This window comes from Podarcis cretensis, assembly GCF_951804945.1.
Source record: "Podarcis cretensis genome assembly, chromosome: 11".
In the NCBI taxonomy this organism is placed as follows: domain Eukaryota; kingdom Metazoa; phylum Chordata; class Lepidosauria; order Squamata; family Lacertidae; genus Podarcis; species Podarcis cretensis.
This window is the reverse complement of record NC_137180.1, coordinates 2,421,969-2,434,154: the sequence shown is the minus strand read 5'-3', so window position 1 is coordinate 2,434,154 and position 12,186 is coordinate 2,421,969.

Genomic DNA, 12,186 nt, shown 5'->3' with positions numbered 1-12,186 from the left:
AAGTAGTTAAATAGGTACTGCTCCAGCAGGAAGGTAAATGGCCTTTCCGTGTGTTGCTCTGGTTTGCCAGAAGCGGCTTAGTCATGCTGGCCGCATGACCCGGAAAAACTGTCTGTGGACAAACGCCGGCTCCCTTGGCCAATAAAGTGAGATGAGCGCTGCAACCCCAGAGTCGTCTGCGACTGGACTTAACTGTCAGGGGTCCTTTACCTTTACCTTTTTACGAAAATGAGACTCCTATTACTTTTCATTGGCAATCTGTATCTTAAAGGTCAAGGTCAAGGTACCCCTGACCATTAGCTCCAGTCGCGGACAACTCTGGGGTTGCGGCATCTATACTCAGGTAGGCATTTGCATATATTTTTTTAGCTTAAGATGGTGGCGGCCACCATGAATGTGAGCCAGGCTTAGCTCCCATTCAGAACTTTGCCACCTGTCCAAGTCCCCAGTGGAGGTGGTGAGTGGCACTCCACCAAAACAGAGGCAGCAGAGAAAATGCATGGTGGCAGCTGCCATAGCCATGACAAGCAGGGCTGAACCATGTGCTGGTTGGAGGGTCTTTTGTTGGTGCCATGCCAAGGGGATCCAGAAGTCTGACACCAGCTCTGTGGAAAATGGGAACACCATGTAACTAACTCAGTATGTTATTGTGAGAACGCACAAGGTAGGAAAGAACTAAAATATGCTGTGTAAATTACCCACAATTATTAAAATGTTTCAAATATATGTTATAATAATAATATGTTGTTGTTGTTGAACTTAAAAGGGAGAAAGAAATCTACCCAAGTGTGGTTTTGTAGGTTGCCTTTAATAAGGCTGCTGCAGTATCACAAAACAACTATGTGATTTCTGTATGTGGTTTGCTTTGAGGATTACTCTTTGCTGCCTTTATGTTACTGGCTGCATTTCAGTAGCAGAAATCTTTGTTATAAGAACATGGGAAGCTGCCTTATATTTGTCCATACAGCCCACTATTGTCTACTCTGTCTGGCAGCTGTCCAAGGTCCTTAGACAAATAACTTTGCCATCGCTTGCTACCTGATCCATTTACCAAGACCTCCCAGAGGTTGGCGCAGAGTCTATGTGCTTTTCCACTGAATTGTGCTTCCATCCCTTTGCTTTCTTGTGCTGAGGCAAGTCTTCATATTCATATTGGAAACTAGGTTGCACAAGCAATTACTGCACAAACCATTCTTTCAACAACAGCAATAAGAAGGCCACAGTTGTAGACGGTGATAATTCATCTGTTCTTTTCCTTTCAGCTGTCTGAATTCTCTTAGTACATTGTACTCACTGTTGTACAGGAAAATTATTTAAATGTGTTGCTTTCTGGTAGCTGCTAGGTAGAATAAATAAGACCCCAACAGTGTTTCTAGCAGAAAGAGATTCACATCAAGCCTTGCATTACTATGGTATCATAAATGTGGACTGATGGCTAGACTGATGGCTAGTGTACACATTTGGTATACTCTGTGGATTCAACCAGGACTTAGCCTGGTTCAGAGTAGACCCAGTAAGAATTACTAACTTAAGCCCCACTTATTTCATTGGGTCTAATCTAAGCCCAGGTAAGTCTGGATCCAATTCTGTGACATGAACAGAAAATTCTATGAACCCATGGAATTTAAAGCATTTCCTTGGGAAATAGATGTTCCTCTTTATGGTAGTTAATCATTATCCTACCACAGAAGTCTGCTAACTTTATAAGTATAGGTCTTGATTATGCAACTGGGTTAGAATAAAATATTTATCAGCTGGAACTACGAACTCTCTTTGTTCCAGGCACCCCAGTCCCCAGGCTGTACCCTTAAATAGCTCTGCTTCACGCCCTTCACGGGAGTTTATGCCTGGATGGAATGTGTCATTTAATTCTGATTTTAAAAACCCTGCTTGTCTGGTTAGAGAATAGAGAGAGCACATGCAAGTGTGCATTACAAAATTAGCCTTCTCTAGAAAGGTAACATATGTTGCTTGACCATCTTTTGCCTTGGCCGTTTTTTACCTTTGGCCAGGGGAGTCAACTTGGGCCCCAGGTTATGGGTGCCCAGTGCGCATGACATCATAACATCATGTGCGACATGACGTCATGACGTCATGACGTCATGATGTCACAAGCACAAGCTTCCGTGGCACTGGAAGTCGGGTTCCGAAGTTTCACAAAGCCTCAGACATCATCTCTGATGCCTCACAAGGCCTCAGAGATGCTATCCGAGGCTTTGTGAGACCTCAGATGTTGTGTTGGGGCCTGCGGTGTGGGTGCTGAGCACCCACAAGAATTTTTTTGTAGGTGCTCAGGCATCCAGAGCCCCCTGTAGTTGGTGTCCCTGCCCTTGACTTTGCTTGCAGGGGTGTCCAACCACCTGCCCTCTTGACCTTGGCCATTGACTGGATGAGTCGGGTAGGGAATCCAATAAAATAATAATATCCACAACGCAGCTTTGAAAAGACAAGATGACAAAATGGAAAACTGAGGAAGAGAGTGAGCCAGCAGCAGCATTATCTGTATTATCTGGGGAAACTAAGTGAACAAGTCATAAAGGGCTAGTGTGGAAGCAATCCATGTATGACATAATTCCGTTGCACACCAAAGTAGTGTGAGATTCCAGGGGTCCCAGGTGCTTACTCAGGGTCTGTGTTTCCTTTTGGAAATGAGGCTCGGCAAAGACTGTGCTGTCTTTATGATATATGGTTTATTTACACATACATACATGGCATGCTGGTTTGGTATCTACAGAGTACCTGACAGAATGATATGGACAATACTCCACACAATTGTCTTTTGATCCTCATCTTCTACTCAGTGTTATGCCAAGCTGAGCCCCTGGTGCTGTTAACTGCAGAACCTACCCAGTTCCTGGAGATGAGAGCACCAGCCCTTATTAAGAGTAAGTTGCTCTGCGTTTTCAAAATCATAGAATTGTAGAGTTGGAAGGGACCATGAGGGTCATCTAGTCCAACCCCCTGTAATGCAGGAATCTTTTTGCCCAACTTGGGGCTCAAACACACAACCTTGAGATTAAGAGTCTCGTGGTCTACTGAAACGAAATATTTTTTAAAATAAAAAAAAATAGATTCAAAAATATATCCAATATAAAAATAGATTTAAAAATATATCCAAGCATCTAGAGCACTTCAATTCCTCTGTGGGGCATGTGCACACGTGGCTGCAAATGTGATTTAGAGCTGGTTGTCAGTGTTAGGGACAGATTGTGGCCAGTCTTTGTTCTTATTGTGGCATGTGTTACCCATTGCCAAGGTCACTGTTCTCTCAAATGTTGATTGCTTTGCTGTAGCTTTTGTGTGTGTTTATTTTCACTTACTGTGGGAACTAGCTGCCACTTTTCAAGTGCAATTTCAGATCTAGATTTGTCTAGCTTGTACTGTATTTATATTGCATCTTTTTTTTCCTGCTTGTGACTGTCAGATTCTGAAGACTCAAATTTCCTTTCGGTGTTGTTTAGCATTTCTTATAACTGGCTGAATGCAGTAGAGAATTGATGCCATGGCTTCTGTGATGTTGCCTCCTGATGTCTTCCTAAAGATATTAAACCTTAGAACCTTCCTGACAACAGAACACAATCCTAGTCATGCTTACTCAGAGTAAGGTCCACCACTCAAAGGTAAGATCCATTGAATTAAGTGAGACTTTCTTCTGGGTACATGTGCATAAGACACTTTCAAGAATGCAGTTAAATATGGCTGACCACACTGGAGAACATGTGCTGTACTGTTCCATTCAGTTTTTGATGCTGGATGACACAGTAAAAGGGAGGCCTCTCTAGTGAAACTGTCCAGTTTTAGTTTGGTCACAATTGTTAATGTCACTTCAAGGATACTAACATATCTCTCTGAAGGATATTGCTGTGACTCACAATTGACATGACTCAGAGAAACTTCTGGTGTAGATGTGTGTTCCAAACCTTAAATAGCTATAGCGAAGAACAAAAGTTCACGAGTGACACCTTTTTAAAAAATGAGAATGCCACCCTTAAGCACTTTGTGTTCATTCAAAAGCTTCCTGTGTTAAAGTGGTTTTTTTTTGGAGGAGGGATAGTTTTGCTCAGGTACAAAAGATATCCAAAAACAATAACAGAACTTCACAGCTTCATTTTCTTACAAAAGAAAAATAAATACAGCTACCTATGCAGCTGTGGGAACAGAGTGAAGATCAGGGGAGCCAACTTGGGCCCCAGGTTATGGGTGACCAGTATACGTGACATCATGACGTCACATGTCACGTATCATGACGTCACATCATGATGTGTGCTTTTTTTAATAATAAAAAATTATACCATAACCTTGTGAAATTAATGGCATGAACCTACAAAATTAGCAAATGCTTTGAAATCTATATACAAAACATAAATTACTTCTACTTTTAAACTCAGTTTTTTGTGCACCACTTAGAAATATTTTAAAGTGGCACCCAAAATAGCCATACACCACTCTAAAAAAGGAAATTGTTCTGTTAATATCATACCCTCCCATTTCTCCCAACACTCAGATCTCAATACACAACTAGTCATCATGTTCACAGACATTTCCAAGGTGATATTTCATGTTCCGTTCTCATAACTTCTGGTTGTCGGAAAACCCATGCTTTCCTTGGTTGAAAGAATTTGGTCCTACTGAAGTTAGAGTATCCCTTCCAATGTTCTTCATGCACATTTTAGCTTCTGGTGGCATCAAAAGAAAATTAAGACCAGAACAAGAAAGAAGTTTTGGATGAAATAATTAAGAAAAAGAGTTAGCTAAAAAGCCAAAAAAGGAAAGCATTAAACAGACAATTAAAATATTACAATCACAATATTCAATGATAATTAATCAAGAAGTAGAATGGAAAATTAAAATACTAAAGCAAAAGAACTTGAGTATGCAAATAAGCCAGGAAAATTACTAGCAAGGCAATTAAATAAAAAGAAAACCAATAACCTGATCAACAAGATAAAAGTAAATGACAAAATAATAGATAACCCTAAAGAAATTAGGAATAAATTTGTTAAAGATTTGTCAGATCTATACCATAAAGGCCCAGAAAACAAAATAGAAATTGAAAGATATATACAACAAAAAATGATAAATTAAATTTATTAAATGCTCCAATCAGTAATCAAGAAATTTTAGAAGCCATTAAACAAACCAAAACAAGTAAAGTCCCAGGCCCAGATGGGCTGATGGCAAAATGTTATAAAAAATTACAAAAATGGCTTGTTCAACCATTACAAAATGTAATGAATGGAATATTAGTAACAGGGGAAATACCAAAGACCTGGGAAGAGGCATACATTACATTAATTCCAAAGCAAGAGGTAGATAGATTGGAAGTTAAAAATTATAGACCAATTTCATTATTAAATTGTGATTATAAAATATTTGCAAATATTTTAGCAAAGAGAATGAAAGGTCTACTATTAGAAATAATCCATCAAGACCAAACAGGATTACTCCCAGGTCGACAAATGAAAGAAAATATTAGAAATATAATAAATATCATTAAACATTTGGAAGTGAGAAATGATAAACAGGGAGCATTGATATTTATTGATGCGGAAAAAGCTTTTGACAATGTTTCATGCACCTTTATGTTGAAGGCCCTAGGACAGATAACTTTGAAATGACATTTGTAAGAGGCATAGAAGTTATCTACAGTGGTACCTTGGGTTACAGACGCTTCAGGTTACAGACTCTGCTAACCCAAAAATAGTACCTCGGGTTAAGAACTTTGCTTCAGGACGAGAACAGAAATTGTGCTCCGGCGGCGTGGCAGCAGTGGGAGGGGGCCTTAGCTAATGGGGCATTAGCTAAAGTGGTACCTCAGGTTAAGAACAGGACCTCCAGAACGAATTAAGTTCTTAACCTGAGGTACCACTGTATTCTAGGCAAAAGGCGAAATTGATAATTAATAATATTTTTACTGAGGAATGTAAGGCAGTGTTGTCCTCTCTCCCCGTTATTGTTTATTTTAGTATTAGAAGTTTTGATGCGAAATATCAGAGCAGATGAGAAAATTAGAGGAATAAAGGTAGGAATTTAAATTGAAAGCATTCACAGATGATTTAGTAATCACTGCAGAAGATCCAGTAATGTCACTTGAAGAGGTTATATATAAGAAAAAAGAGTTTGGACAAGTTGTGGTTTCAAACTTAATAAAAATAAAATGAAATTATTACGGTAGTTAAAAATATCCCAAAACAGGATAAAGAAAAAAATTCAACAAGAAATAGGTATAAATATTCACAACAAAGTGAAATACTTAGGGATATGGCTAACACCAAGGAATATCAATATTCGCCCTGGCCCCCAACAACATCTTTCCGTTCATCATAATCACCAGGGCCAGTCCTAAGAATTTAATCAAAATATTGGGCCAAAATATACTTCATGAGGCTCACAAATAGGCTGCCTGATTCCTAATTGTAGCAGGTTCAGTTATTGCATAGCTAGTCTGGATCAGAAGATGCTTTATTGTTAATGTTAATGATTATATATATTTTTATTATATATATTGTGGGTTTTATGTTGATCTTTTCTGTGAACAGTCCTGAGACCTCCAGGTATAGGGCAGTATATAATTTTATTATTATTATTATTATTAAGAACAACAACAACAACAACATGTCAGTACACTCTAGAATGCCATATTTTGTCTCCGCTATTTGATCCAGTTCTTTACACTACACACACACACACACACACCAGCCAAAGTATGTTGGTTCAGTGCCCTAGATAGCTGTCTTATATCCTTCCACAGTGAAGGTGGAATTATTTCCATCTTCCATTATTTCCATCTTTCAGCTTCTTTGCAGTATCCCTATTCCACTGCCTGTTGGTCCAAGCACTTTCCTGCTGTCTCCTCCTCTCCGCTGATGCTGCGCGGGGAGGAGGAGGCTGAGCGCAGGGCCCAACTCTGTGCTCCCCATTCCCCACCTGGTGCACAAGTGCCAGCATCGCAGTGGTGGCACGCCCGCACTCTCGTGCTAGGTGGGAGTGGGATGCATCACGTGATGCGCCCCTGCGATATGGGGGGCACGTCGGTGCCCTTGACTCCAGCGATGGAAGGGCACTGACCCCACACCCAACAGCCCCTCAAATGGCCTTTGGATGCACCAACATGATGACCCATGTTCCTTGCCTCTAGATACACATTGGCATGAAGGAAGGACTAAATTAAACGGCATTACCAGAGAGGCAATGTCTGTTCACAGAATACTGACAGTTTTGGATAGTGCACTGTTAGATTTGTATATAAAATTAGAGCTGCTGCAATCACCATGGTTACCTACTCTGCCAAACAAACACAGAGCTTCTGGAATATAAATTGGGCTGCCCACACTTGGGCTCCAGTTGCCCTCCTCCCTCACATTTCTTTGGATGGGTGTTTTGCACCTCAAAGAAAAATATTGACAGAATATTATCAGTGCGTCATTTTCAGTACATGTGGATGTCCTGCTGGGAATAAGGGTATGGTGGGAACAAAGTGTCATATCTTCCGTTGAAGATAGGGCCGGCTCACCCACAAGGCCAAGTGAGGGGGCTGCCTCAGACAGCATGGTCCCCAGGGACAGCAAATCTTGATGTCAATCTCCCCCTCACCCCTTGTTCCTGATGTAGATCTTCGCACACTTGGCAAAACCTCCAAGTGTCCCTATTTTCCAGGGACAGTCCCAGATTTACAGAAGCTGTTCCGGTTTTTTTATATGATCCCAGAATGTTCCGCTTTTCCTTAGGACGTCATTATTTTCATCGGAGAAATGTTGGAAGGTATGGAATTATGCAACCCCTGAGCCAAGAAATGCTTCCCCGCTTCTCTTCACAGGAGAATTTGATGAGTAGAACTCTGCTTGTGGATCTCTGGATTCAATCTATTATAGTTGACTATACTAGTACATGTGAGATGTGCAGCCAGATTATTCAGGTCCCAGTGACTGTCAAAGTTGGTTAGGAAGAACTAAAAATTAGGCATGTTCAAATTCCTCAGAGTGGGCACCAGGCACCCATGGCCTAGAACACTTAGTAACAATCTCTGAGAGTTGTGGTAAGTGTACTACTCTTGGTGTGTTGTATACACCTACATCTTTTCTCAAGTTTGAGTGAGAACTACAATGCATGGCTAGATTGTGGTGCTTACAGAGATGAACACACAAATTTAAAGCAACATCACACATTCGGGAGAGTTGTGGTGGATCATGCAGGAAAATATTGGCATCTGCTAATTTTATAGCTCAGTACAATCTTGGGAGCAAACATTCCTTCCTTTACTTCAGTGACACCTAGTGTCCTAAATAATTTCTGCACAACAGATATTAACATAAAAAGGTAAAGGACATACCGGTAGGTGGATGTTAATTGCATACAAGAACGTCATTTGTTGACATATTAGAGGTATATCCTGCCCAAATGTTAAAATCTGGTCTCCTCAGCTACTTAACAAGTCACCAACCAGGCTTAATTACAATTGCAGTTATATGTAGTCCTTTCAAAATATGGGGTTTCTTTTGGTGAACTGTTTTTGCACTTGAAGTAAATGACACTTGGGACAGTTTTAAAGGTCTTGGTTTTTCCAATCTGTGGCCAACATAGTGGTCCATTACTCTGTGTCAGACCATAGCTAGATGCATTCATTGTCTGCATTTCTGTTATTTTTATTCCCTTGAAAACTAATGTTTAAGGCAAGGGTAACCAATGTAATGTCCTCCAGAAGTTGTTGTCCTCTAATTCCCACCCCCACCTGAGCCAATATGCCCAATAGTCAGGGGTGATGGGAGTTGTAGTCCAAGCTGCTGATTTAAAAGGATTTGGAAATATGTCACCACAGAGATGGCTCACCTGTAGCCCTCCAAATGTTCCTGGGCTACAGTACCCATCATCCATGACTAAGCTGGCGCCAATCCAGCAATATCTAGAGGGCCCCCCCGGGTTAGCGATCCCTGCCCTATGGGATATTCAAGCAGACCTGTGGGGGTCCAATTGGTTGCAGAGTCAATGATGTTGGAGGGGGTGTGGCCTTATGGGAAGGAGCAGCTGCGGGGAGGGCATATGCCCTATATATTAGTGCTTAAGGGGTTGGGCCAAAGGAATGTCAAAGAATTTCTGGTGTATAATATTCTAGGAGGATTGTTGGTTTTTGGCTGCTGTTATAATGCTATTTGTATAGATATGCCATAGGTCCTCTGCTTGTTCTGATATTTGAATACAGCCACTGGGGCCTGGTTTGCACATTGGCTTAATGTGAATGCATGAGTCTGGGGGCTCCCAAAGAATTCCCAGCTGCACAACTCCTCTCTGGCTGTTTTGCTGCTACGCCATGCTGAGCTTCATGTGTCATTTGAACCCTGGCTTGTGGTTTAGCTCTCTATTGTTTACAGCTCATGGTTTTTCTGGGAGAACTAAACCACAAGCCAGAGTTTGGACAGCACACTTAGCTCAGTGCAGCAGCAAAAGAAGTGGATAGAAATGTGGCTAGGAGCCTCTCTCCAGAAGCCAGAATAGTTTGGCTAAGTGTGGTGCGTAAACTAGGCCTGTCTGAATTTCAGTGGCCACTCATAGCAGCCTCACCTGAAAAGACAACATCTGCTTTTCACTTGCATTAATGTACATTTTTATATGCTTTAATAAATTGTATATTATGCATGATAGTTTTTGCTGCCCAGGGCTTAATGAGTTGGAGACAGAGGCCTGATTGACAGCCCTGTAAGATACTGAGGAGCAGTAGCTACTTATTTGCATTCTTGCTGAATTGTGCAAATTGACTGGTGCTGTTTAAATGAGATGGTGTGCAAATGCAATTTTTGCCATTGTGAAGTGTGCTAAGGATAGTGTTCGTTTTTAAAAGAGAGAGAAACTTGAAGCTTCCCTGTTGCCAGGCCTAAACTGAGGACTGCGTTCAGCTTGGCAAATCTAGGCAGAGGCTTTTTCTTTCTGAAGCTACACAGAGCAGCCATTAAAATCAATGAGACATTTTGCTTGGAACAAAGGAGCAATGTGTGCCTTTGTTTTTAACGGCGTCTTGCATCACACACTGAGGGTGACAAGAATGCCTACATTTCTCAATTGATATTATTGAAAATGGCTGCATTTATGAGTGTCGTTTCTTTGGCCTGGATGGGGACGAGATGGCCCTCCAGATGTTGTCAGACTCCAGCTCAGCTCAACCCCAGCCAGCATGGCCAATGGTCAAGAATCCTGGGAGCTAAAACACAGTCAGGTGAAGGCAACACAGCCTAGCAGCCTATTTTGGGTGTCTGTCTCCTTGCAGAGTTCTGGTGACTTTAACTATGTCAATGTTGTTGTGCTTAAAAGCTGTGCACAGGAAGCCCCATACATGAACAGCTCGCCGTGTAAAGCTGCTTCTACATTTTGAACAAGCACCCACACCTCTGTTACCTAATTGTGCCACATTTATTAGACATTCCAACGGCTGTGCTGGTGCCCACTGAAAATGAACCACAGAGACAGCTCCACATTCGCAACCTGTTTGCATGTGGATCTCCCTAAAGGGTTTGGGCAAATTTTAATTACCTGGATCCATGCTAGTCTGGGTTGAGGTCTGGGTTTGGGACCAAAGCAGCCTTGGTTGCCCTGATTAAATACCTTTATCAAGAGGAGGACAAATGTGGGCCGCTTTTGATACCATGGTATCCTTTGACGCTTGTGGGTTGGGTATTGGTGGCACTAAGCTTGGGTGGCTCTGTTCCTACTATTTTGTCCCCAGTATATGAAGTGATTGGAAGTGGTCACCAGGAGTTTTGGAGCAAAATATCATGAGTATTCTGATGACAGTCAGCTCTATTTCTCCATTATGTTTGAGTCAGCAGACACTGTGCAAGTCCTGGAGCAATGTCTGGATGCAGTGGTAGACTGGATACAGCTCAATAAACTGAGTTTGAATCCTGAGTTTGAATCCTTGTGGATGGGTGGTTCCCGTGTCTGGGACATGGGTCAATTGCCTGTTCCGGGCAGGGTTGCATTCTGAAGGAGCAAATATGTGGTTTGGAGGTAGTCCTTGATCCATCTGAGACCCAAATGACCTCTGTGGCCAGCAGCACTGGAATGAGCTCCAGCTGCTACACCAGCTGCAGGCATTCCAGGACTGTGATAGCCTAACCACAGTGCCCTCGTAACCTCAAGACGTACTTACAGTAATCAACATGCTTTATGTGGGGCTGCCTTTGTATCTGGTCTGGAAGTTCAGCTAGTGCAGATTGCCAGCAACATGCTATTCTGCTGCTGAAAACTGCACTAGTTGCTAATTTGCTACCGCGCCAGGTTCAAAGTATGTACTTGTGTTAATTCACAAAGCCCTACACAACTTGTGAATAAAAGTGCCTTAAGGAATATCAGATCCGCTATCCTCCACTTCACTCATTGAGATCTTCTAATGGGGAACTACCAGAAGATGCCCAAAGTCCCCAAGGCTCAGTGGGCCTTTACTAGAGTAGCAGGCCCTGCCCTGTGGAAGTCACTGCCAGAAGAAGTTTGGCAGGCATCTTCCATGCTGTCTTTTATACTACTTCTAAAAACAGTATTGTTTAGACAGACTTTGCAATATGGTTTTATTTTTCGTTTTAACCAACCAGTATTTACTGCTGTTTTTACTGCAGCATTTACTGATTTCATTATAATCTTTTGTATGTTGCATACTGCCTTGATGTACTTTTATGAAAGTGTGCATTATAAATACTTCAATAAATAAAAAATAAACACAATGCTGCAAACAACTTTAAAAAAGGATGACATGGACTTCCGGAGGCGGCGCCATCGGCAATGGCGGACTCCTTCTGAGGAAGAAGGGGAAGCTCCGCAGAAATCGGGTCTACCCGCTACAGCGAAGTGGGGACCCTTTCAAAAATCGCAGGCGGGTGAAGCCTGTGACCGTGGGACTCGGCGGGCACCTTTGCGCTCCCCCCACTTTGAGAAGGGGCTTAGAAAAAAGCCCCGGAACAGGACGGGGTGTGTGACGCGGTGCTGAGAGTCAATCGCTACTTCTGCAGAGTGAAGCTGCACAGCTGATGCCGGAGAGCGCTGACCTTTCTTCCTTTGAAAATTCGGCTTTAAACTACAACCCGTGAGTAAGAACTTGATAAAAATGGGGATCAAAGGATTTGCCTCCTTTGATCGGCACAAGAACTTGAATTTGGCTCTGAAGCGGAAAGGCGCAAAAGGGAAGTCCGTCTTCCAATTTTGTAA